At 39.3% G+C, this 26,916-nt stretch overlaps 1 long non-coding RNA gene across 1 annotated transcript; it reads left to right on the top strand.

Moving 5' to 3' along the window:
* Nucleotides 1-1,234: 1,234 nt before the first annotated feature.
* LOC123334163 lies at nucleotides 1,235-25,304 on the top strand. The gene is made up of 4 exons (XR_006551984.2): nucleotides 1,235-1,323; nucleotides 21,934-21,987; nucleotides 24,616-24,724; nucleotides 25,176-25,304. It is a non-coding gene; the product is annotated as an uncharacterized LOC123334163 (long non-coding RNA).
* The last annotated feature ends 1,612 nt before the right edge of the window (nucleotides 25,305-26,916 follow it).

The following is a 26,916-nucleotide window of genomic DNA, read 5'->3' as shown; positions in this document are numbered from 1 at the left end:
CCAGAACATTTTTCTGGATGTAATTCCTCTTTCTGTTTTCTTACCAGTATTTTCTGAAACCTAGCATCACCTCTAGTTATATTTGGAAATCAATCTAATTGATAGCAGCCATGCTCTTTTCTAATTCTCCATGTTTTCTTTGAAGAGAGCGCTGAAGAGGTGTGAACAATATTAGTTGTTCTTAATGGCTGCTGCAACTTTTTGAACAAAATACTTAAAGTGTGCAAGGTCATTTATTCTAGGTCATTCATTTATTGATTTACCAATCAATCCCTTTTATATCCCTTGTAGCATTTTGACACACTATTAAATGTGCCCAAGCACTGTGTATTTATGGTCAACTCCTGTAGAATTATAAATGGGCATTTAGCTCTCAATGGGCATACATGCCAGCTTCATATTCTTAATGTGTGTTCATGCACCATTTCAAAAGGAAACATATCCAAATACTTGGGCCTAAGTGTTCTTCCTTAACCCTTGCCTTGGTTTCTGCTGTTAATTTCCTTTAGCATTTTGCTTCCTTGGTTTCTAAAGTTTGCTCTCCATTGGAATCACCAGTAGATTAAAAAAAAAAAAAAATCCTGACTTGTCTTGTTCTGGCTGGTCTCCCTGTCCTAGGCATGCTGGCTTATTTGGCAGGGGGTGCAAGCTGAGCTGGAGAAGGCAATGGCACCCCACTCCAGTACCCTTGCTTGGAAAATCCCATGGACGGAGGAGCCTGGTAGGCTGCAGTCCATGGGGTCGCTAAGAGTCAGATATGACTGAGCGTCTTCCCTTTCACTTTTCACTTTCATGCATTGGAGAAGGAAATGGCAACCCACTCCAGTGTTCTTGCCTGGAGAATCCCAGGGACGGGGGAGCCTGGTGGGCTGCTGTCTATGGGGTCGCACAAAGTCGGACAGGACTGAAGCGACTTAGCAGCAGCAGCAGCAAGCTGAGCACTGGGAGTTTTAAAGGCTTCCCAGGTGATTCTAATTGCTGCAAATATTAGGAGCAACCATTCTACTATCTGTGGTAGGTAGCACAAGTTATGAATAACAGGTTATAAACAGCCAAGTGTTTCTTAAGTTCACTTAGGAAACATTATTTTCTATAGAATTACAGTGGCTCCATGAAAGAGCAGCTGAAATTTGGGTGACTGATGTAAGTAATGATTGAGTCATGCATGGACTCAGCTGAAACTGGTAGAACCCTGGGGGGATCCCTATAAATAGCCTGGGTAGCACCTGAAACTCAGTGTTCTCCAAGGGCGAGGACAAGTGAGTTTTGGGTAAAGCAGGAACCTCCAAGTCCCTGGTTTAGAGTCTTCTCGGAGTCTTGAAGGTAATACAAGATGAATCCCCACTCGTGTACCATACGCCAAAGTTGTTTTTCTAAGGTAGTCTGAAATAACTTCGCACAGAAATAATTAGTTTGACAAAATTTGAACCTTGTCAGGAGCTTCCAGAAGACCAAAACTTCTTGGGAGCTCTGTGTTTCTGAGACATTGTTTGAGAATTACATGCTATCTTGAGAATTGCTGAGGTCTTTTAGATAATATTCATCACAATTTTTCTTGCTTCATTTTATTACTTTCTTTATGCTTGCTCTCCAATCATAATTTTTTTGTTTCTGTGGGCCATATGTATTAAAAACAAAACAAAAGAAAATGGAAAAAATAAACTCTAGGAATTGATTGCCTTAATGAGACTGGGCTGGTCTTAGGAGAGCCTGAAGGACTTCTGTTAAGTTCCACTATTGATTTTATCAAAACAGGTTTTTAATTGTAATTTAAGTTTTGGTTGGATGAAAATTCAAATTACAATAGACGTTTTGAGAAAGTTATTAAATCAAATATAGAAATTCCTCTGAGAAGTAATGCTCCCTAGCCTTCTCTGTGCCAGTGGTGCCTTAAAAATGTGCCCCCTTCTTTTAAGCACTGAACAAAAGCAGTCATTGTTTGGAAGAACCAAGATGAAAGGTATGTGAATAAGAAAAAGGATTTTTTTCTTCTCGCACTAATTAATTCACACATTGCCCTGAACTGAAATGCAGTCTTTTGTGGTCAGAATTAATTTTCTCTTGGGTGGGAAAAGCAATGCTACTGTTTTATTTTAAGACCAAAAAAATGATTCCTCCATTTGGCCAAGAAAGTTCAAAACAATTAGAGTGGATGTCTAAATGAGTAAGAAGTTAATTCTTTGTCTTGGGAAAATAACATATGCTAAAGTGAGGAGAAATAAATGGCTGATGTTACTTCAGAGAAGTTAAGTACAACTGTCTTTCAATAAGGCATCTTCTAGAATGCCTAATCTGAGATTAGGGTTTGGTAAGAAGCAAGATGCACCTGGGCTATCCAGAACCCTATTAAACCTCACTTGGCTCACTTCCTCATATTTAGAAGATGTTCACTCTCTTAGCAGGGAATGCTTGAATAAAAGTGAAAAAAATTATTTCAACTCTTTTACTCTTAGAAATAAAATAAGGAATTGCTAATTTCATTACTCTCAGTTCTGTTTCTCTTAATACGGACCAGGTAACTCTAGATGCCCAGGGAAAATTTAAATCTCTAACCCATAAACTTCAAGAATTGCTTCTTAAACATAGGGTTAGAAGCATTTGATGGTATTGCATCAAGATGGCAATCAAATTTTAATATCTGATACTCCCATTTTAAATTATAACTTATCTTGAAATTGAAGTGAAAACTTTTACTTAAAAAGTGATGAATGAGAAAATAAATTCCTCCTGAATTGTTTATTCTTTCTTTACAATTAAAAGGATTGAATGAGACAATTTGAAAAATTGTGGTAATAATTTCTACATAGGCTATGTAAAAAAATAAATATTCAAATAATCGAAAGCAGTTTGTTTCATTTTATATACACAATCTATAAAATCTATAATACATATAACTATGCAAACTAGTGTGTATACACATATATAGCAAAATATATAGTTTGCTGGGGTTACCATCACAAAGTATCACAAACCAAATGGCTTAAAACAATGGAAACCTTTTGTCTCATAGCTTCAGAGCCTGGAAGCCTGAGATGAAGGTACTGGCAGGTTTGCTTCCTTCTGAGGACAATGAGGGGGGAAATCTGTTTGGGGCACCTCCCCCAGTTTCTGGTACTTTGGCAGTCTGGTGTTCACTGGCTTGTGGAAGCATCATTCCTTCTCTGCTTTCATCTTTACATGGTGCTCTGTGTGTGTGTGTGTGTGTGTGTGTGTGTGTCTAGGTCTAAATTTGTCCTTTTCTTACAAGGACACCTGTCCTCTTGGATTAGGCCCAACTGAATGACCTCATTCTGACTTCCTGGGCAAAAGACAGGCTCAGAAACCATGGCTAGAAATCTCTGGGTGAGGGGAGGATGGTAAGCTCCAGGGAGAGCAGTTTGCCCCGGCAGACTTCTGCTGAAGGTGGCCCAAATTGCAGAAGAGGTTAATTGTAAGTGAAGGTTGGAATTTTGACCATTACACAGGACTAATACATTTTTTAGTACTGATATGGGAACAGCATTTTGTAACTAAATGTAACCAGAGGACTTAAGAACTGATCTAAGATTGACTGGAAAATTTAGAGATAGGCCAAGACCTTACCAAAAAGTACAGTAAAGTATGAGTCCAAATACAGAGTTTAAAGGTAGAGTGAGGGAGGATAAATTTTTTTTTTTTTTGGTGAATCCTATAGAATTTCATTTTCCACTTCATATTTATATCTTAATTGTTTTTTTTTATGTTTTTTTAAAAATTTAATTTTATTTTTTAAACTTTACATAATTGTATTAGTTTTGCCAAATATCAAAATGAATCCGCCACAGGTATACATGTGTTCCCCATCCTGAACCCTCCTCCCTCCTCCCTCCCCACACCATCCCTCTGGGTCGTCCCAGTGCACCAGCCCCAAGCATCCAGTATCGTGCATCGAACCTGGACTGGCAACTCGTTTCATACATGATATTTTACATGTTTCAATGCCATTCTCCCAAATCTTCCCACCCTCTCCCTCTCTCTCAGAGTCCATAAGACTGTTCTATACATCTGTCTCTTTTGCTGTCTCGTACACAGGGTTATTGTTACCATCTTTCTAAATTCCATATATATGCGTTAGTATACTGTATTGGTGTTTTTCTTTCTGGCTTACTTCACTCTGTATAATAGGCTCCAGTTTCATCCACCTCATTAGAACTGATTCAAATGTATTCTTTTTAATGGCTGAGTAATACTCCATTGTGTATATGTACCACAGCTTTCTTATCCATTCATCTGCTGATGGACATCCTGGTTGCTTCCATGTCCTGGCTATTATAAACAGTGCTGTGATGAACATTGGGGTACACGTGTCTCTTTCCCTTCTGGTTTCCTCAGTGTGTATGCCCAGCAGTGGGATTGCTGGATCATAAGGCAGGTCTATTTCCAGTTTTTTAAGGACTCTTCACACTGTTCTCCATAGTGGCTGTACTAGTTTGCATTCCCACCAACAGTGCAAGAGGGTTCCCTTTTCACCACACCCTCTCCAGCATTTATTACTTGTAGACTTTTGGATCGCAGCCATTCTGACTGGTGTGAAATGGTACCTCATAGTGGTTTTGATTTGCATTTCTCTGATAATGAGTGATGTTGAGCATCTTTTCATGTGTTTGTTAGCCATCTGTATGTCTTCTTTGGAGAAATGTCTATTTAGTTCTTTGGCCCATTTTTTGATTGGGTCATTTAGTTTTCTGGAGTTGAGCTGTAGGAGTTGCTTGTATATTCCAGAGATTAGTTGTTTGTCAGTTGCTTCATTTGCGATTATCTTCTCCCATTCTGAAGGCTGTCTTTTCACCTTGCTAATAGTTTCCTTTGATGTGCAGAAGCTTTTAAGGTTAATTAGGTCCCATTTATTTATTTTTGCTTTTATTTCCAATATTCTGGGAGGTGGGTCATAGAGGATCCTGCTGTGATGTATGTCAGAGAGTGTTTTGCCTATGTTCTCCTCTAGGAGTTTTATAGTTTCTGATCTTACGTTGAGATCTTTAATCCATTTTGAGTTTATTTTTGTGTATGGTGTTAGAAAGTGTTCTAGTTTCATTCTTTTACAAGTGGTTGACCAGATTTCCCAGCACCACTTGTTAAAGAGATTGTCTTTAATCCATTGTATATTCTTGCCTCCTTTGTCAAAGATAAGGTGTCCATATGTGCGTGGATTAATCTCTGGGCTTTCTATTTTGTTCCATTGATCTATATTTCTGTCTTTGTGCCAGTACCATACTGTCTTGATAACTGTGGCTTTGTAGTAGAGCCTGAAGTCAGGTAGGTTGATTCCTCTAGTTCCATTCTTCTTTCTCAAGATAGCTTTGGCTATTCGAGGTTTTTTGTAAAACCATTCTTTACTGAATACTAAGACATATACTGTTTCAGGCTCAATGCTAAACCTTTAAGAATCATTTTTTAAACTCTCATTAAAAACCTGTGGATGTTATTATTACCTTAATTTTATCTAGATAATTGCATCAGGAAGGTTAAAGAACTTGACAAAATTGCTCAATTTTGTCTGGTTCAATTTTTTCCTCCAAGTCAAATACTATGTATATTCTTTTTTCATATCTTCTTGTTCTCCCAACCCCACCCCAGATGAAGAAAATAACTCAGTTCTTTTCCTATACTGAATAATCAACAGATACTGAAGTGTAATTTTCTAGAATCAGGGTTAGAAGCTTAAAATAGTGATGTAAATTTGTGATAATAGTTGTTGCTTAGTATTACTATAAGAAGATAAAACAATTGTTTACATATCATTTAAACAGCAGATCCAACCTTCCTTTTAGTTTTCAGATGTGTCAGTTTTTCCAAACTATGAAATTGTCAAGACCAGACTTTTATATTTACCAGTGCACTGGTCACATAAAACATACTTAGTGATTAAAATATCCTGGAATAGAAAAACAAATTCAACAGAATTTTTCTAAAGAAAAACTTGTGTGTTTGTTTGACAAAATAAGCTCCATCTTTCAAGAGAAAGCAGAAGGAGTGAAAGGGGAAAAACTTGCTGTTTTAAAATTCCAAAAATATGGTTACTTTTATATTACCTTTTATTCTGAGCTGGAGATTTGAATCGAGAAATTGGGATTGTGAAGAGTCAGTTGAGGAAATATTAACATTTATAATTTAGGCTGGAATTGACTACCAGACTTCATTGATATTCCAGTGGTTGAGTGACTCCATTTGTCCATAGTAATTCAATGCAACCATGTATAAACTCATAGATGCTGTGTATACAATACTGAGAATGGAAAAGACAGCTTTTCCTATTGACCATGCAAAATGGCTGTGATGTTTAAACAGTGTATGTAATCATCTTTAAATGATAAAGCAGTACAGTTGCTGTTATTTGAGATTTATTTGTTGATGTACATGGGTAGTCCTATGTGTCTGGTTTAATTTTGCTGAATACTCAGTACAAAGAATCTGTTTAAATGTGTATTCTTACTGGAAAGACAAGATTTACTGTCAAAGGTCTCCTGGGACCCTGTGAGTGAGCACACTTTGGTAATATAGAGGAGCAATTCCAGTCTCCATGTCTGAGTTCTTCCTCCTGCTGTGGAGGTGTCTCATTACTAATGCTCTGAAAAGCACAAACTCAGGATTAAGGATCCTGTGCCTTCTTCCCTGGGGCTTCCCTCTGCTTGATAGTCAGAGATAGTGCTAACAGCCCATATCATCTATGTATGAATTCTTTCCCCAGTGCTACCTCTGTGTTCTGCCTTTTCTTAACTCCTTCAATTATGAGCAGAGATTGTTGACCACCTGCCAGGTTTGGCTTCCCTGTAACTTTCCTGCTTGGTTTTTGTGCTCTTCTGAAGTGTTCTGAGATTGTATGTCTGACATTGTTCTTGACTGCTCTCCAGCCTGGGTCCTCTTGATTACACTGAACTAGGAACTGGGCATCTTAGTTTGTGGTCTTCTAGAAGTAAGCTCTGAAAGAAGGATTTGGGTGCAAGTCGTTTGCTGGGAGATGATCTCAGAGAACTTTGGTAAAGAAAGCAAGTCATTGAAAGTGATTGATCAAGCAATTGATCATGGTGGGCAAGTGGAGCCCTAGCCTGCAGGGGAGCTCTGGAAACAGTATAGAACATTCATTTGAGTACCTCATTTGTGGGTAACTCATCAGTATTTCTGGTCTGTTCAGTGTTGGGCAGAGTATAAGTGTCCAGAAAAAGCCCTCAGGCAAAGTGCTTGCACTTGGGTGGAAGGAGGGTTTTCCCAGAAATGGTAACAGCCAGTGGGTATGAGTAGGGCACCAGCAGCATTTTTTTGTGGGGATACACATTTTCTAGTGGTGGTGGTTTTTCAGCTACTAAGTTGTGTCCAACTCTTTGCAACCCCACGGACTGCAGCACACCAGGCTTCCTTGCCCTTCACCATCTCCTGGAATTTGCTCAAACTGAGGTCGATTGAGTCGGTGATGCCATCCCCATCCTCTGTTGTTCCCTTCTCCTCCTCCCTTCAATCTTTCCCAGCATCAGGGTCCTTTCCAGTGAGTCAGTTCTTCACATCAGGTGGCCAAAGTATTGGAGCTTCAGCATCAGTCCTTCCAATGAATATAGAATGTTGATTTCTAGTGGTTAGGGTTTAGCAAAATATATTTTTGCCCTTCAAGGCTATTCTTCCCATGAAATTTCTGGTATGCAGAGGCTTCATAGAGGAGATGGATTATCCTGCAGCAGGATAACTGTGCCTTATGGAAAGGAGGGAATTGCTTCCCAGGATATGAAGCTAGGTGGTGGTGGTTAATCACTAAGTCATATCTAATGCTTTGCAACTCCATGGACTGCAGAATTCCAGGCTTCCCTGTCCTCCACTGTCTGGAGTTTGCTTAAATTCATAAAAATTGTTCAAATCCGGTGTGGATGAAGCTAGGAAGAACTGTAAAGGCTGGACTAGTTTCTCTGAACAAGGCTCAGGTGCAAAGGACAGTGAGGCTCCTGAAATAAAACTGCTGATAGTAAAATTAGCTTGCGGCCCATTCTAGTGTGATGTCTTTGGACTCCAAACAAAAGCTCTGTAGTGAATGAGGCTTTGGCAGAAAAGGTGGCTATTGTGGAAAGCCCCCTTAGACTCTGTCACTGTGGCATGGACTTGAGCTTTGAGGTGAATGTCTGGGCCTAATGGTGTCAACTCTAGAGAGCCTAAGCCTGAAAGGGGTTGATCATCCCCAAGGAACAATGTTGATAGAGTGAACTGGACAAGCAAAAACATAGTTGCAGGTTGCTTTATGGTGTGATGCTAGGTGTCAGTGGAATGACGGGGATCCTGTGCTCTTCTCTATTGCTCACTTCCTACCGTCTTCTAGACTGCTCTAATCTCTTTCTATTCCCTTGAATAACTCAGGAGGAGTGAGAAACATCACATTAAAGACACTAGACTTAGGGCTATTTAGTGTATTGAGTAATGAACTAGAAGAGGACAATGAAATATAGCCATAATTGAACGTGGAGTTTGTGAAGCAGGCTGTGATGGTTAAAGGAGGAAGATAATTGAGTTTTAATTCAGTGAATTTGACTATTTTGTCAGGCTTGTGGTAAAATGAAATGAGTGTGATAGTGTGTTGTAATCCTGTGATGGTGTTTTATGTGAGACATAAAGGCTTTCCTATGACCTTCTTGCATGTGCCAACAGTCTGCAGGCATAATTAATTATAATGTGGACTTTAACATTTTGATGTGGGGTGGAGGGTTTTATGAAGTACAGGGAAAATACTCAGAGTATCCTTTATGCTAGTTCCATTTAATAGTTTTGAGAAGAGTTTTAACATCTGATTCCATAAAAATTTTCAGGTTGAACCATCAGTAACTGTAATATTCCTGACAACTCTGCATGCAATAGCCCATTTCATTTTCTGTAAGGAGACAGGCACCTCCAACTTGATTTCCTTGTTTTATTCCCCATAGTGTCAGGTTTATAAAAACACAGACTTTTCATCTTGTCTTAGATGACATCCTGGCTCTACAAACCTTTGTAAGATGCTAGTTTTAACTTAATTTGTGCTGGTAAAAATCATATTTCTGTGTTTTAGAGAAGTACAGAATAGAGCTGAACTTGATTGTTAGCTAGAAGCATGTCTAAAGTCTTGATCAGTTTTATTTATATTCTGTGTGTTATTCTAGACATTTTTCTGTGACATTTATTATTCAGGTCAACTTTATCCAGATGTAATTTATTCATTGTAAACTATCCATTGAAATTGTACAATTTGGTAGGTTTTGACAGTTGTATACTATAAAACTATGCCACAACAAAGAGACAGACAATTTCCATCACCCTAAAATTTTCTTGTGGCCCTTTGTGGTCCTCTCCTCAAGCCCTGTCGCCCCTCACCCCCGCCCCAGCCCTAGGCAAACACTGACTTGCTCTTTATTTTTGTAGATTAGTTGGCATTTTCTAGAATTTTATGGAATCATGCACTATACACTTGCTTGTGTCTGACCTTTTTCACTCATCTATGACTTTTAAGTAAAAAAAGAAAATAAAACTTGAATTGTTAAGGCCTATAAGTAAGCATTGACAGATTCAGTTGAGAGCAACAATAGAAAATCTATTAATAGCTGCTCAAGTGTGTACTACTGATTGGAAGGATAATCATAAGCTTAAATGAGAGGTATCTTATGTATAGTATTCATGATATGGAAATATTAAGTGAGCTTATGGTTTCTCTACAAGATAAAACGTTCTGCCAAAAACTTGAAATTTCAAATACTTACAGATATTCAATTTTGCTTTTATTTCCTGCTAGAAATTAAATGACTTCCATGAAGGGACAGTTTAATTATGTTTCTTGCTGACAAGAATGCTAGGTCAGAGTATGTGGATCAGGGATTTTATCTCTTGTTCTCTGTTATACATAGTTATTTCTACCAGCTGTCTAATTGGTATATTGAATTGGTTTATATTAACTGCAATCTTGATGCCAGTGGCATGGCTACCATTTTGGTTAAAAATTTAGATACCTTGGACATGTATACACTATCTATATGTAAAATTGATAGCTAATGGGAAGCTGCTAGAGGGGTAGGAAGGGAGCGGGGAGGGAGGCTCAAGAGAGAGAGGCTGTATATATAATTATGGCTGATTCGTTTTGTTGTATAACAGAAATCACAACATTGTAAAGCAATTATTCTCCAATTTAAAAAAATTTACATGTTTATTGGAGAATTGACAATGCCTGGGATTTTTCCAGTGACTTAACAGCAAAGATGGCCTAAAGTGCCCTTTTAAATGCTTATTTTAGTCAAGTTAACAAATACTTAAATTATTCAAAAAGTGTACCTATACATACAATTATAACATGATTATTTCAGATCTAGTAAACAGTTACAGGAGCCCTGGCTGCGAGGGCACAGGAGGGCCTAGAGGAGCTATCCCACATTCAAGGTCAGGAAGGGCGGTGGTGAGGAGATACCCCTCATCCAAGGTAAGGAGCAGTGGCTGCGCTTTGCTGGAGCAGCCGTGAAGAGATACCCCACGCCCAAGGTAAGAGAAACACAAGTAAGACGGTAGGTATTGCAAAAGGGCATCAGAGGGTAGACACACTGAGACCATACTCACAGAAAACTAGTCAATCTAATCACACTAGGACCACAGCCTTGTCTAACTCAATGAAACTAAGCCATGCCCATGGGACAACCCAAGATGGGAGGGTCATGGTGGAGAGATCTGACAGAATGTGGTCCACTGGAGAAGGGAATGGCAAACCACTTCAGTATTCTTGCCTTGAGAACCCCATGAACAGTATGAAAAGGCAAAATGATAGGATGCTGAAAGAGGAACTCTCCAGGTCAGTAGGTGCCCAATATGCTACTGGAGATCAGTGGAGAAATAACTCCAGAAAGAATGAAGGGATGGAGCCAAAGCAAAAAGAATACCCAGCTGTGGATGTGACTGGTGATAGAAGCAAGGTCCGATGCTATAAAGAGCAATATTGCATAGGAACCTGGAATGTCAGGTCCATGAATCAAGGCAAATTGGAAGGGGTCAAACAAGAGATGGCAAGAGTGAATGTTGACATTCTAGGAATCAGCGAACTAAAATGGACTGGAATGGGTGAATTTAACTCAGATGACCATTACATCTACTACTGCAGGCAGGAATCCCTCAGAAGAAATGGAGTGGCCATCATGGTCAACAAAAGAGTCCAAAATGCAGTACTTGGATGCAATCTCAAAAATGACAGAATGATCTCTGTTCGTTTCCAAGGCAAAACATTCAATATCACAGTAATCCAAGTCTATGCCCCAACCAGTAATGCTGAAGAAGCTGAAGTTGAATGGTTCTATGAAGACCTACAAGACCTTTTAGAACTAATACCCAAAAAAGATGTCCTTTTCATCATAGGGGACTGGAATGCAAAAGTAGGAAGTCAAGAAACACCTGGAGTAACAGGAAAATTTGGCCTTGGAATACGGAATGAAGCAGGGCAAAGACTAATAGAGTTTTGCCAAGAAAAAACACTGGTCATAGCAAATACCCTCTTCCAACAACACAAGAGAAGACTCTACACATGGACATCATCAGATGGTCAACACCGAAATCAGATTGATTATATTCTGTGCAGCCAAAGATGGAGAAGCTCTATACAGTCAGCAAAAACAAGACCAGGAGCTGACTGTGGCTCAGACCATGAACTCCTTATTGCCAAATTCAGACTGAAATTGAAGAAAGTAGGGAAAACCACTAGACCATTCAGGTATGACCTAAATCAAATCCCTTATGATTATACAGTGGAAGTGAGGAATACATTTAAGGGCCTAGATCTGATAGAGTGCCTGATGAACTATGGACTGAGGTTTGCGACATTGTACAGGAGACAGGGATCAAGACCATCCCCATGGAAAAGAAATGCAAAAAAGCAAAATGGCTGTCTGGGGAGGCCTTACAAATAGCTGTGAAAAGAAGATAAGTGAAAAGCAAAGGAGAAAAGGAAAGATATACCATCTGAATGCAGAGTTCCAAAGAATAGCAAGAAGAGATAAGAAAGCCTTCTTCAGCGATCAATGCAAAGAAATAGAGGAAAGCAACAGAATGGGAAAGACTAGAGATCTCTTCAAGAAAATAAGAGATAACAAGGGAACATTTCATGCAAAGATGGGCTCAATAAAGGACAGAAATGGTATGGACCTAAGAGAAGCAGAAGATATTAAGAAGAGGTGGCAAGAATACTCAGAAGAACTACAAAAATGATCTTCACGACCCAGATAATCACAATGGTGTGATCACCGACCTAGAGCCAGACATCCTGGAATGTGAAGTCAAGTGGGCCTTAGAAAGCATCACTACGAACAAAGCTAGTGGAGGTGATGGAATTCCAGTGGAACTATTTCAAATCCTGAAAGATGATGCTGTGAAAGTGCTGCACTCAATATGCCAGCAAATTTGGGAAAACTCAGCAGTGGCCACAGAACTGGAAAAGGTCAGTTTTCATTCCAATCCCAAAGAAAGGCAATGCCAAAGAATGCTCAAACTACCGCACAATTGCACTCATCTCACACGCTAGTAAAGTAATGCTCAAAATTCTCCAAGTCAGGCTTCAGCAATATGTGAACCGTGAATTTCCTGATGTTCAAGCTGGTTTTAGAAAAGGCAGAGGAACCAGAATCAAATTGCCAACATCTGCTGGATCATGGAAAAAAGCAAGAGAGTTCCAGAAAAACATCTATTTCTGCTTTATTGACTATGCCAAAGCCTTTGACTGTGTGGATCACAACAAACTGTGGAAAATTCTTCAAGAGATGGGAATACCAGACCACCTGATCTGCCTCTTGAGAAATCTGTATGCAGGTCAGGAAGCAACAGTTAGAACTGTACATGGAACAACAGACTGGTTCCAAATAGGAAAAGGAGTACGTCAAGGCTGTATACTGTCACCCTGCTTATTTAACTTCTATGCAGAGTACATCATGAGAAACGCTGGACTGGAAGAAGCACAAGCTGGAATCAAGATTGCTGGGAGAAATATCAATAACCTCAGATATGCAGATGACACCACCCTTATGGCAGAAAGTGAAAGGAAATAAAAAGCCTGTTGATAAAAGTGAAAGAGGAGAGTGAAAAAGTTGGCTTAAAGCTCAACATTCAGAAAATGAAGATCATGGCATCTGGTCCCATCACTTCATGGGAAATAGATGGGGAAACAGTGGAAACAGTGTCAGACTTTATTTTGGGGGCCTCCAAAATCACCGCAGATGGTGACTGCAGCCATGAAATTAAAAGACGCTTACACCTTGGAAGAAAAGTTATGACCAACCTGGATAGCATATTCAAAAGCAGAGACATCACTTTGCCAACAAAGGTTCATCTAGTCAAGGCTATGGTTTTTCCTGTGGTCATGTATGGATGTGAGAGTTGGACTGTGAAGAAGGCTGAGCGCCGAAGAATTGATGCTTTTGAACTGTGGTGTTGGAGAAGACTCTTGAGTCCCTTGGACTGCAGGGAGATCCAACCAGTCCATTTTGAAGGAGATCAGCCCTGGGATTTCTTTGGAAGGAATGATGCTAAAGCTGGAACTCCAGTACTTTGGCCACCTCATGCGAAGAGTTGACTCATTGGAAAAGACTCTGATGCTGGGACGGATTAGGGGCAGGAGGAGAAGGGGATGACAGAGGATGAGATGGCTGGATGGCATCACTGACTCGATGGACGTGAGTCTGGGTGAACTCCAGGAGTTGGTGATGGACAGGGAGGCCTGGTGTGCTGTGATTCATGAGGTTGCAAAGAGTCGGACACGACTGAGCAACTGAACTGAACTGAACTGAAACGGTTACAGATACTTAACTCATGTGATTGTTAAACTCTATAATTTATGTACCATAAGGGGCCTCACTTTACAGATGAGGAAAATGAGGCTGAAAGTCTAATGCCTCCAGTGTCAAACAACTGGTAAGTGGCTGATGCAGAAGTCAAACCCAGAAGTCTGATTCCAGGGTCCTGCTCTTAGCCAGATTGGTTTTTCCTGTTCATTGGCAGATCCTTTCTAGTTTACACTGTATATGCTCAGCCTTGGCCTCTGCATATTAGGTTCCAACTCTTGGTCCTTTTTGGCTTTATTTCTCTCTACCTTTTGGCATTATTGGCTCTCCTACCAACTCAGAATTTTTGTATCTATATAGGCAGGAATAAGGAAGGGGTGGTAGGGTGGGTGGGTGGTAGGAGTAAGGTGGTGAGTGGTGCCTTAGCACCTCAGGTATGTGATTTGGTGTTCAGTTGTTTGCCAATCTTTGTTTCGGTTTTAGCTTACATATTTATTTCAGACAAGATTCAGAGAGTTCATAAGACCTTTCCAGGCATCACCTCATTTTTTGATGAGTTCACTTTTCCATGTGCAGAATCCATGAGAATGTCACCTTGTTAGACTTGGCATTGGCCAAGCCTTTGCTAATGAGTCTAATTTTGGGCTCCTAACTGTAGAGAGTGAGGAGGGGTGGTGTATAGAGAGTCTAAAAGAATAATGAGAGTGATTAATGGGTTTGAGGCTGGGAACTTCTGAAGAAAGGATGCAGGAAATTTACCAATGTGTACAGAACAGACACAAAGACCTTTCTAGGTTATTTCACAAAGGTTAGCCATGTCCACTAAGGTCAAAACAAGAGATTTCATAGCTGAGGCATTCAGATGAAAAGTCAGAAAAGGTAGAGACTGTAAAGCTCTAATATAGTTTCTGATGAGTTAGCTGCTTTTTGTGCCACTGTAATGGGTAGTCCTATAAGATTGTCTGTTAACTGTTGTTAAGGCAGTGTTCTGTAAAGGCTGCTGTTTATAGAAACTTTCCTCTTCTGTCACTGAAATTTTCAAAGAATCGGGTAGTATCTGCCCAGTCCACATATCTTTATTTATTTATTTATTTTTTAATTTTATTTTTAAACTTTACATAATTGTATTAGTTTTTCCAAATATCAAAATGAATCCGCCACAGGTATACCTGTGTTCCCCATCCTGAACCCTCCTCCCTCCTCCCTCCCCACACCATCCCTCTGGGTCGTCCCAGTGCACCAGCCCCAAGCATCCAGTATTGTGCATCGAACCTGGACTGGCAACTCGTTTCATACATGAAATTTTACATGTTTCAATGCCATTCTCCCAAATCTTCCCACCCTCTCCCTCTCCCACAGAGTCCATAAGACTGTTCTATACATCTGTCTCTTTTGCTGTCTCGTACACAGGGTTACTGTTACCATCTTTCTAAATTGCATATATATGCGTTAGTATACTGTATTGGTGTTTTTCTTTCTGGCTTACTTTAAAAAACAACATTGGGAGGAATTTAACTCTGGAGTTTATACAAAGGTTTTGTTGAGATTGATTGAATGTATACTCTGTAATAAGAACTATACAGGCTGCACCAGGCATATTTGGTATACGCTTGATGAAGACAGTAGTTGCCAAAACCAATTTCCAGTGTTTCCTCACTCTGAGACGAGCAATGATAACCCTTCCATACAGGGTCCCTGTGGAAGACCACAGTTGTCCCACCTGTGCTCTGGGGACCTAGCAAGCATCTCTTCAGTGTGTCCCATATAAGCTCATCTTATGCTAATCTGTACACAGTTACCACATTGTCAAGATAAAAATCACAAACGGTTCTCAGTGTCTGCTTATATACTTGATCAAAGCTCCATCTTTGACAACTGAGTTCTTGTTAACTTATTTCTTTGGCTGGTTCTTCTTTTCTATTAATACCAGATCTTATTCAAATCTCTGCCTCTATTTTTGTTAAACTTCAGAACTGTTTGACAAATTTTCTGGTTCTGAGGTTGTTCATTTTTTGGAGTTGACTTTCTTATGCCCACTTTGTGATAACCATCAGTCCCTGGGATGTCAGAGTCCCTGTCCTACTGGGGACATGCTACTCATTTTATCCAAAAAGAGCTGAGATTTGTGGCTTGTATTCCCAAACAAAATGTGTATAGATAAATGGATACAATCATAAAATTGGATATATCTAAAAAATTATATTTCACTCCAGAGATGCTGATATTCCTGTGCTACTGCTCTTTCCTCATTCCCTTTTTAGTCTCTAATGATGTACCTGATGAACTGTACTTCTTCCCCTCACTTTCCTCTAACTTTGTTGTGTTTTTATCTCAGTGAATGGAATCATATTCTATTTGGTAATTTTAACCAGAAGCCAGAGAAATATTCTAATCTATTACCTATGGATACCTATCCCAGAATAGACCTTGAATGAATCCATTTTTCTCCACATCTCTTATCTGAAACACTACCATGCCTCACTTAGACCATGGCAGCTCCCTACTAAACTTGTAGTTCCTCGTGCCATTGTATGCTTCTATGCAGAACTATGCCAGGTTATTTTTTCTGAAATGTAAATCTAATGATTTCATACTCTGCTTAAAACCATTCAGTGGCACTGCACTTTGGATACATTATTTATTTATTTATTTTTTAACATGGCCAATCTGATCTTGTCACTGTCTGTGTATCTTCTCTTTCCTTGATGCTATCACATTACCCTCACTGGCCTTCTTTTGGCTCTTCAGCTATTCCAACTTTTCTTCTGCCTCAGTGCCCTTGCCTCAAAATGTTTACTCTCCTTCTCTTCATTCAGTTCAGTTGCTCAGTAGTGTCCAACTCTTTGCAACCCCATGGACTGCAGCACACCTGGCTTCCCTGTCCATCACCAACTCCCAGAGCCTACTCTAATTCATGTCCATTTCATCGGTGATGCCATCCAACCATCTCATCCTCTGGCATCCCCTTCTCCTCCTACCTTCAGTCTTTCCCAGTATCAGGGTCTTTTCAAATGAGTCAGTTCTTCACATTAGATGGCCAAAATATTAGAGTTTCAGCTTCAGCATCAGTCCTTCCAATGAATATTCAGGACTGATTTCCTTTAGGATTGATTGATTTTATCTCCTTGAAGTTCAAGGGACTCTCGTGAGACTTCTCCAACACCACAGTTCAAAAGCATCAATTCTTCTGTGCTCAGTCTTCTTCACAGTCCAACTCTCACATCCATACATGACTACTGGAAAAACCATAGCCTTGACTAGATGGACCTTTGTTAACAAAGTAATGTCTCTGCTTTTTAATATGCTGTCTAGGTTGGTCATAGCTTTTCTTCCAAGGAGCAAGCACCTTTCAACTTCATGGCTGCAGTCACCATCTGCAGTGATTTTAGGGCCCAAGAAAATAAAGTCTCTCACTGTTTCCATTGTTTGCCCATCTATTTGCCGTGAAGTGATGGGACCAGATGCCATGATCTTCGTTTTCTGAATGTTGAGCTTTAAGCCAACTTTTTCCCTCTACTCTTTCACTTTCATCAAGAGGCTCTTTAGTTCTTCTTCACTTTCTGCCATAAGGGTGGTGTCATCTGCATATCTGAGGTTATTGATATTTCTCCCGGCAATCTTGATTCCTACTTGTGCTTCATCCAGCCCGGAATTTCCTATGAGGTACTCTGCATATAAGTTAAATAAGCAGGGTGACAATATACAGGCTGGATTTACTTGTTTCCTGATTTAGAACCAGTCTGTTGTTCCATGTCCAGTTCTAACTGTTGCTTCTTGACCTGCATACAGATTTCTCAGGAAGCAGGTCAGGTAGTCTGGTATTTTATTTAACTGTTAGCCAGTCTTTCAGGTTAGAGCTTAAATTCCATTGCTCCTCCAGTCTAAATCAGATCCCTTCTTAGTATCTTTCGTCATGCTCTTGATGGCATAAGCTGTATGTCTTGTGTTAATATCCATTTTCCTCACTGGATTTTAAGTTCCTGAAGTCTGGCATTATGTACTTTTTCCCTCCTCTGTTACCTTGGTTCCTAGTTCAGTAGGTGTTTCATAAGTATTTGTTATATCAGTGATTAAAATCCTTTCTAAGAAACTTGCATAGTTACTAAAAGTGTTGCTGCTACTGCTACTAAGTCACTTCAGTCATGTCCGACTCTGTGTGACCCCATAGACGGCAGCCCACCAGGCTCCACCATCCCCGGGATTCTCCAGGCAAGAACACTGGAGTGGGTTGCCAGTGTATTACATACCTATTTGGAGGAAATTTCAAGTATAAATGTATAGCTTACATCTAATAGGAGCTGTAGACAAATCTTTACTATAGTTTAATTAGGAATAGTCCTAGGGATATGATTCATTTTGAATCTTACCTTTTGGTTGGTTATATTTATAATCTGTATTTAAAACCTTTTAGGAGTGCTTGTATGTATTTTGAGTTTGATTCTTCATTTTTCTTTAAAAAGTGCCACCTGTCATTTCTTAGGTTGTCCATGCCTAACACAGATCAGATATAGTGACTTTTGCATCCCGGACAACTCATTTTAAATAGAACTGTTGTACACATATTAAGGCATCTAGTCCTAATGAAGTAAAGTTGGAGTTTATTTTCTCCTGGCTTCTTCAAGCCCCATCTTATTAAAGAACCATAAAGCCGGCCATTAGCTGTGCTCAGTTCTGGTTGCTACTTTATCATTTCATGCTTGAGATTAGCTAATGACTTTCTTGAGTTTTGCCTCTTAAATAATTGGCAGTTGCAACAGGAGAGATGTCGTTCTTTCACTTGTCCAACTAAAAAAAATGGGACTGACTTACAAGGTGCTGAAAATGACTTTTATGCTCCTGGGACAGTTTTCTGTCTAATTGGAGAGCTTTCTTCTACAAAGAAGAGACCCTTTAAACTAACAAAAGCCCCTTGCTCTCTGGACATCTCTTACACATCTCTCCCTGCCTCCTAACAACCTCTCTCCCCCTGCCTAGTCAGAAGAAAGATTTTTGCACAATAATTGTTAATTAAGATACTGTCCCTAGAAGCTGTCAGCTGCTTTGCTTTAGAATTGCAGAAATCTCTTGAGAAAAACAACTGTATATAACCCAAACAATTAATGTTATTTACATAGTCATAATAATCCACTAAGAAGTATTGTTATCTTCTTAGAGTCATTTGAGAGAGAAGTCAGGGTAGATAAGTGGGATTTAACCCTGGTACACAGAACAAGAAAGATGAATAGATGCCTTTTAAAAGTTCCTTTCAGGCTTTTGAGTCTATGATAAATCATGTCTTCTTGCTTTTTGCACAAAGAGAACAATGGTTACAATGACAGTCACTGTTTTTTGAGCGAACACTGTGTACCAGATTCTTAACCCAATATTTTTATAATCATAATCCAATTAATCTTTTAAATCAGTCTAGAAGGTAGACATTTGTTTCCATATTTTACGGGTGAGAAAACTGAAGTGTAGAGAAGCTGAGAATATGTTGTCACCTTATTGTTCCCAGATTTACTTTGTGATTGGTATAACTTTATTGCCAGAAGACCTCAAGTATTTTAAGTAGACCGCCCCAAATGTACCTGATAAACGGTAGGAATTTGAGTTTGTAAAAAATCAAAGAAACACCTATCATATTTTTGCTCTAAAATTATGAGCTGGAGAAAGTAATGGTGTATGACTCATGGCTACTGACTTCCATAGGCAGCCTTTGCCCCATGATGAGTGTTGTATTACAATGGGTGGCTTCTATTTGTTTGCTTGAACATTTTGAAACCGAACAGATTTCAAGTCCTACAACTCTAAGAATCTAAGACAGTTGAAGATATTGAAATTTACATCTTGAGATTAGAGTGAATCTTATATACTGGCCCTCATAGGCATAAAGCTCTATGAAATCTTTGATCAGTTCATGAGTGGCAAAATGATACTTGCTTTTAAATTTCTGCTGGCTGTTTCCAATCACAAGTCACTTCTTGAGTAATGCCTCATGCAGTTTCATAACCATGTGAGGATGCCAGTTAGAGCAACAATATTGCCCTGCCAGATGATCATCAGTGTCAGGAGATGAGGCAGACTCCTATTGCTTGATCAAGATGTTTAAAATCCCATTCTGCACAAACAGAAATGCTTGGAAGGATATAATGAGAGGTAATAGTAATTTTTAGATTGCCTGTCAACCCTGAGCCCATTTCTATCTATCACAGAAATGATAGAACTCTCTCTTCTTGGGCTTTTCTTATTTGCATAACAGCATCAATACCTTTCAGTTTTTTCCCCCCCAGTTTCCCACTAAAACAGAACCTTGATTTGCAGTGTCTTAATGCATTCTGGCATAGACAATTCACTCCTTCTTGAAAAATGTATAAGTCAGCTACCAATTAAGCACAGAAATCAGTAATAAATAGAATACCAAATAAAATATTTGTATATTGACTCCAACAACTTACCTGGTCGCAAACTATCTCTCTGTGTTCTTGCGTGGAACCCTGGAAGCGATTTTCTGGTCATATTCTCTACCGTTTGGTTTTAATTGGCTAATCCCTATACTTAGAGAATTCTCACCCAACACGTATGAGTATAGAAAGCAGCTGCCTTCATGCTAGATGGTTCAGTATATCAATTAAAAGTGATGTATAGCTATTTGCTAAAGTTACTTATTTTAAAAAATATGTCTGTGTGAACTGAAATCTACAGAGGATAAAATGAACTCACTTAGAGGGAAGTCATGTCATCAAGGGGCTGTTGGCTGGACTCCCAGACAGGTCCCCACAAGGTGGTCTTTCCCTCAGTGGAGTTGCTGCAGTTAAGTAGGATACTGACAGCCTTAAAGACTTAGAAGTGCAGTCTTGTCAGTGTCGTGAAGTACTCAGGTTTAGGATGCTGTTTTCTGCTAACAAAACTCAAGAGACTGTTACAAAAGCAGAATGTCAATCCTTTAGTTAATGAGAAATAAGACTTTCAGTTTGAACTGTCCTTACTTTGATCCAAGGCCAAAGCCTTCACTTATGCATGAATCCTGTTCCTTCTCACTGACTTTTTAACTGCTTAACCCCTGCAGTTTTCCTGCTTTTTCCTCTATCAACAAATTTCCCTTCATCATTCTGTCATCATTGAGCATACTAACATATCTCCCATCTTAACAAAAACCCTACTAATATCTCATTTTCCTCCAGTTGCCATCCGATTTATCTTTCTTTTCTTAGCAAAACTCCTCAAAGTTAAGTGACATGCATATTTCATACATTTATCTCCCTACCTCCTGTTTGCTCATCAGCTGACTTCAGATAGAACCACTTCTTCACCACTCCACTAGAACAATGTAGAATAGAAAAGCATGAAAAGAAGACCTAACATTGTTAAAGGCATGACTTCTTCCCTAAAGTTGTTGTTGTTTAGTTGCTAAGTCATGTCTGACTCTTCTTGAAACCCCGTGGACTGTAGCCCAACAAGCTCCTCTGTTGATGGGGTTTCCCAGGCAAGAATACTAGAATGGGTTGCCATTTCCTTCTTCAGGGGATCTTCCTGACCCAGGGATCCAACCTGCATCTCCTGTATTGGCAGGTGGTTCTTTACCACTGTGCCAGCAGAGAAGACCTTCCCAAAAGTACCTGCACTTATTAAACAAAAATCAATTTTCAAATTGTTTTTGGAGGAAAAAATGTTCATTAGTTTTTCAGTAAACAGTCTGGTTGAAATATAGAGAAGTTCAGTCAAAATCTTTTCCTAGGCTCCTTCTGTTTGTTCAATGCTACTTGCAGAGATTCAGCTTGCTAGCCCATAAGTTGGGAAACTGATGTGCAGTACAGATACTTTTACTATTTCTGTGGTCCATGATGCATACAGGTCTTTAAGATCCAATGGCATGAGATGATGCCCACATGTTGGTTTTGTTCACTCACTTTAGAGTCTGCTGCATCTCCATCTTAGATAAAGTTTCTCCTATAGAATGCTGCAGTAATAAAATCTTGGCACAGTGACTGACGTATAAAACCCAAGCTGCTTAGCACAAGGCCTTAGAAGATCTGGCCTCAGATCTCTGAGGCCTGGTCCTACCACCTCTTGCTCAATTTGTGAAAAGTGGTTTTTCTTTTCCAGGAACACATCCAGCTTTTTCTCCCTTACAGTCTTAATACTTCTTAATACTTCCTGACTAGATTGGAATACTTTACTCCTTATCTTTCAGGTTTCTGCTGAAAAGAAATTCTCTGAGAGGATATCTTTGGCTACTCTATATAAGGTAACATTTCATTTCCCTATTTTGTTGATTTTCTATGAACACAGATTATCTGAGTGACTGACTAATGGCCAGGAACTTGTGAATGTTCCTTTAAATGGGAAAAGGAATTTTGACATGGGAACATTATCTCGGATTATCTGAGCATGTTCAATGTAATCTCAAGGGTCCTCATAAGTGGGAGGCAGGAGGATCAGTCAGAAAAAGGAGAGGTGACGATGGAAGCAAAAGTGGGAGGGAGTGATGTATTTTACATATGGAGAAAGGGGCACAGACCAAGGAATGCAAGTGGTCTTCTGAAGCTAGAAAAGGCATTCTGTCATAGATCCTTGGGGAGAAATCTGACTTAATTTTAGCCAAGATTCATTTTGGACTTCTGAATTCCAGAAATGTAAGATAAGTTTGAATTGTTTGTAGCAACCAAGTTTGTTGGAACAGCAATAGTAAACTAATACATCATCTGAATTTTATGCTTGCTTATTTACATGCTCATTTATTTCCATCTTCCTAGTTAGTATGCAGACAACATAAGGGGAGGAATGTCTCTCTTGTTACTTGCATCAGTGTGTGTCCAGTGGTTAAAATAGTACTTGGCACAGAATATGTGCTAAATCACTCTTGGCTAAATGATTAGGTGGGATTACTTATGTTCATTGACTCAGACAGTATATATCAGTCAGGGTTAAGAGGGAGAAGCAGACACACACAGACACATAAGACTTAGATATTTTGAAATTCTGGAATTTACTGAGTCTCTGTACTGCTCATTGTCTTCTCAACTGATCTGATCTTGGAGCTTAAAGTCCCCAAAGCAGTTGTGAAGGGCAGATAGATACAAACTGGGAGAGAATAAGAGCAAGTTGGGATATACAAGCTAGAGTCAGTGAGGACTGATTGAAGTGTCACTTCTTGTGACTTTTGACTTTGGTGAAATGAATGTCTTGCAGAAATTCAGGAGCTTGTTGTCTTGTGAAACCTATATACCTGGCCTAGGACTTAGTTATACTGAATGAGATGCAGGGGGAGTTGGGGGAGTTGCAGGCCTGGCTGCAGTCTCATGCCAGCACCATGAGTCAGAAGATGAGTAATATGTATGAGTAGCAAAATTCTGTTCCAAATCTACTCTCCAAATTCCCCATGAGAATCTATGTGGTGGCCTGTCTACTTTAACTGGAGACATACAGATGTAAATGTACAATTAAAGATAACTTCCCAGGTGGCGCCAGTGGTAAAGAACCTGCCTGCCAATAAGGGAGACACAGATTCCATCTCTCCATCAGGAAGATCTGGGGAAGAAAATGGCAACCCACTCCAGTATTGCCTGGAGAATCCCATGGATGGAGGAGCCTGGCAGGCTATAGTCCAAAGAGTCGGACATGACTGAAGTGACTTAGCACAAGTATAACTCATAATCAGGATATTTAATGGTATCAAGTTTTGATTGTCATAGTTTTGGTGATCTTCATAGTGGACACACATGCCTATACACACATAAGCATGCATCTTTTAGGCATTCTGGAGAGTTCTTGAAATAGCATTTGGATGGTCAATGAAAAACATGCCTCTTAAAAATTGCTTCCAAAATAGACATTTTACACTTTTTTCAACTTTCACATTCTTTCTTAAGATAATATCTTCAGAGTGTATCCAATCTGGTCTTAATGTTTTGGGATCTATTTTTGTCTTAAGAGGTTTTGTTGTTTTGAGCAGATTTGTTACATTGATTTACAAAACTTCTTTGCTAAGCTCTTGACATTTGAGGAATAGTTAATATCCATTACCAGAAATAAAATATTTCATTTTCAGTGAAGAAGCAGAAATGAAATTGAGGGCATGGGGAAGACCTAGTACTTTTCCCACTCAGGTTGCCCCGTGACTCACTGAGTTCTCTTGGGTACCAGGACACATCTCAGACATTTCTCCCCCTTTCCTCTCTGTTCATTCTGTTTTTCACTCCAGTCTTTGAGCATTTGTTGAGTAGAATTAGAATAATCAATGTGTGTGTGTTCATTCATGTCTGACTCTTTGCAATCCCATGGACTCTAGCCCACCAGACTCTCCTGTCTGTGGGATTTACCAGGCAAGAACACTGGAGTGGGTTGCTGTTTACTTCTCCAGAGGATCTTCCCCACTCAGGGATCAAACCCGGTCTTCTTATTGGCAGGTGGATTCTTTACCACTGAACCACTTGGGAAGCTGTAGAATAATCAATAGAGCCTCTGAATTGAAAGAAGGCCAGATTTGAAATTTAAGAGATGTAGAAGATAAGAGAAGGTGGAGAACGAAGAACATGAAGCAAAATTTGGAGTTGAGAGGGAGTTTTAGACAGTTAGCAGAGAAAGGTATTGGTGGTAGCTACAGAGCCAGTGAGATACTGAGTGAAAGAGTGTACTATGTCCACAAGTCCACAGTGTAGAAGGGAGTGAGTGGAATGAATGGAGAAGGCAGCATCAACATATATTCACTATTGTGTGTAAAATGGATAGTTGCTGAGAAGCTGCTATATAACACAGGGAACCCAGTCTGGTGTTCTGTGATGACCTAGAGGAGTGGGACTGGGGGGAGGGAGGGAGGATCAAGATAGAGGGGATATATGTATATTTATGACTGATTTGTATTGTTGTATTGCAGAAACCAACACAACTTTGCAAAAATTTACAAGCAAAAACTGGTAGAACAACAAAAAATTTACTGTGGCTTGAGTAGATACTTTACTGTTGTTTTGAGTGACTCAAGAAAGGTAAGTATTTTCCATTTTTTCCTCTGTCCACTGTTTTAAAATGTGACCAATACCTTGTGGGAAGAGTGGGGGCAAAGAAGAGTCACTTTTGTTTCCCTCATGAAGCCTTTTATCCAGTAAATAGAAAATCTAAAACTGGAAGGAATACGATGAAAGAAGAGGATGGTTTATGGTGAACCTACAACTTGGGGGCCTAGCGTAGATCAGGGGGCTGAAGAATACTTCTCAGAGAAAGCAACATTTATGTAGAAACTTGTCAGATGGCATTTGTGGGAATGAAGGACATGATTCATGTAAAGTGTTTAGCACAGTGTATGACAAATGGGTATTAGCAATATTATAATTATTTTAAATCATGTAGTGTTCTTGTATCTTCTTTAAAACTAGATGGTAAAAGCATTCATGGCAGAGCAGATTTTTCTGTTCATTTTAAATCCCTATAAATTTCCAGCTCTCCTCCTCGTAGTGATGTATAGTTAAGAGAACTCGAGTCTGCTGCTGCTGCTAAGTTGCTTCAGTCGTGTTCAACTCTGTGCGACCCCATGGACAGCAGCCGACCAGGCTCCGCCGTTTCTGGAATTCTCCAGGCAAGAACACTGGAATGAGTTACCATTTCCTTCTCCAATGCATGAAGGTGAAAAGTGAAAGTAAAGTCGCTCAGTCATGTCTGACTCTTCTCCACCCCCCAGACTGTGGCCTACCAGGCTCCTCCATCCATGAGATTTTCCAGGCAAGAACACTGGAGTGTGTTGCCATTACCTTCTGTAGACAAGGATTAAAATCACAAACTATGAGTTGTGTAAGTCTAGGGAACATATTTAACTGGGCTATAGTTTTCTTACTTGTAAAGTGAGAATGATACTGCTTCAAGGAATTTCTGTGATGATTAAAAATGAACATGTCTAGTACAACATGTGAGTGAAGTCTCTGTCATGTCCAACTCTTTGCGACCCCATGGACTGTAGGCTGCTGGGTTCCTCCATCCATGGGATTTTCCAAGCAAGAATACTGGAATGGGTTGCCATTTCCTTCTCCAGAAGATCTTCCCAATTCAGGGATTGAACCCGGGTCTCCTGCATTGCAGGCAGATTCCTTATTGGCTGAGCCACCAGGGAAGTCCATAGAAGTACAACATAGATGCACAGTAAAATTTTTAATAATATTAAGTAATATTTCCTTATATCAAGGGAGAAAATTGGTAGCATTTTTAGTTGTATATTAATCATTTGAAATTTATGATAATTTGATTGTAGGTGAGAGAAATTTGTGTCATCTATAGATGAATCTGATTAAGAAATAAAGAAATAATGTTCATATAATGTTTATCTTAAAAGATGACAGCTTTTAGAAAAACTTCTATCCAGAATCCCAAAAAATATAAGAAGGAAAAACAAAAGTCACCCATAGTCCCCTTCTCCACTTAGTCCCTCTTTATAGAAGAATGTTTGTGAAAAGTGAAGTTGTTACTTAGTCGTGTCTGACTCTTTGTGACTCCATGGACTATAGCCCGCCAGGCTCCTCTGTCCATGGGATTCTCCAGGCAAGAATGCTGGAGTGGGTTGCCATTTCCTTCTCGGGGGATGTTCCTGACCCAGGGATCCAAGCTGTGTCTCCTACATTGCAGGCAGATTCTTTACCACCTGAGAAAGCCCAGAAGAATGTTTAGAGTATCCAAAAAGTATTTATACATGATGAGCTATTAACTCTAATTAATTATCTATTAATTGAAGAAGTGCCTTAAAAATCTATACTCAAAAACACTGTAATATTAATAGTTCATTCCTTTGTGGTTAAAAGAAAATTCACTGAATCATTTAACAAATATCTACAGATACATTTTCTATATATTTTGGAATAGTTTTTTTACTTATTAGTAAGGTTATAATTCTTATGTAAAGGTTTTATAGTTAGATGACAGATATGCTATTTGTTTTAATGTTCCTTATTGTTGTACAGATTGGTATCTTAAAAGAAAGTACATGTCCTGTGAAAGGAAGGGTTAAAAACCATCTGCTAGAGAGGCATGCTCCTGGCTCTCTGGGAAAGGTATTACTTTGGATGATGATTTTTATCTATAATTACCTTTCCTTTTTGTTCTCAGAGAGCCTGATCTTTATTATAATATGTATTGCTTCATATTCACTAAACTATATATGAAAAATAATCTTTGTTTATAGTTTGAGGGGAGTTTT

The sequence above is a fragment of the Bubalus bubalis genome, chromosome 1 (assembly GCF_019923935.1).
Source record: "Bubalus bubalis isolate 160015118507 breed Murrah chromosome 1, NDDB_SH_1, whole genome shotgun sequence".
NCBI lineage: Eukaryota > Metazoa > Chordata > Mammalia > Artiodactyla > Bovidae > Bubalus > Bubalus bubalis.
This window is presented reverse-complemented; position numbering and strand designations above follow the sequence as displayed.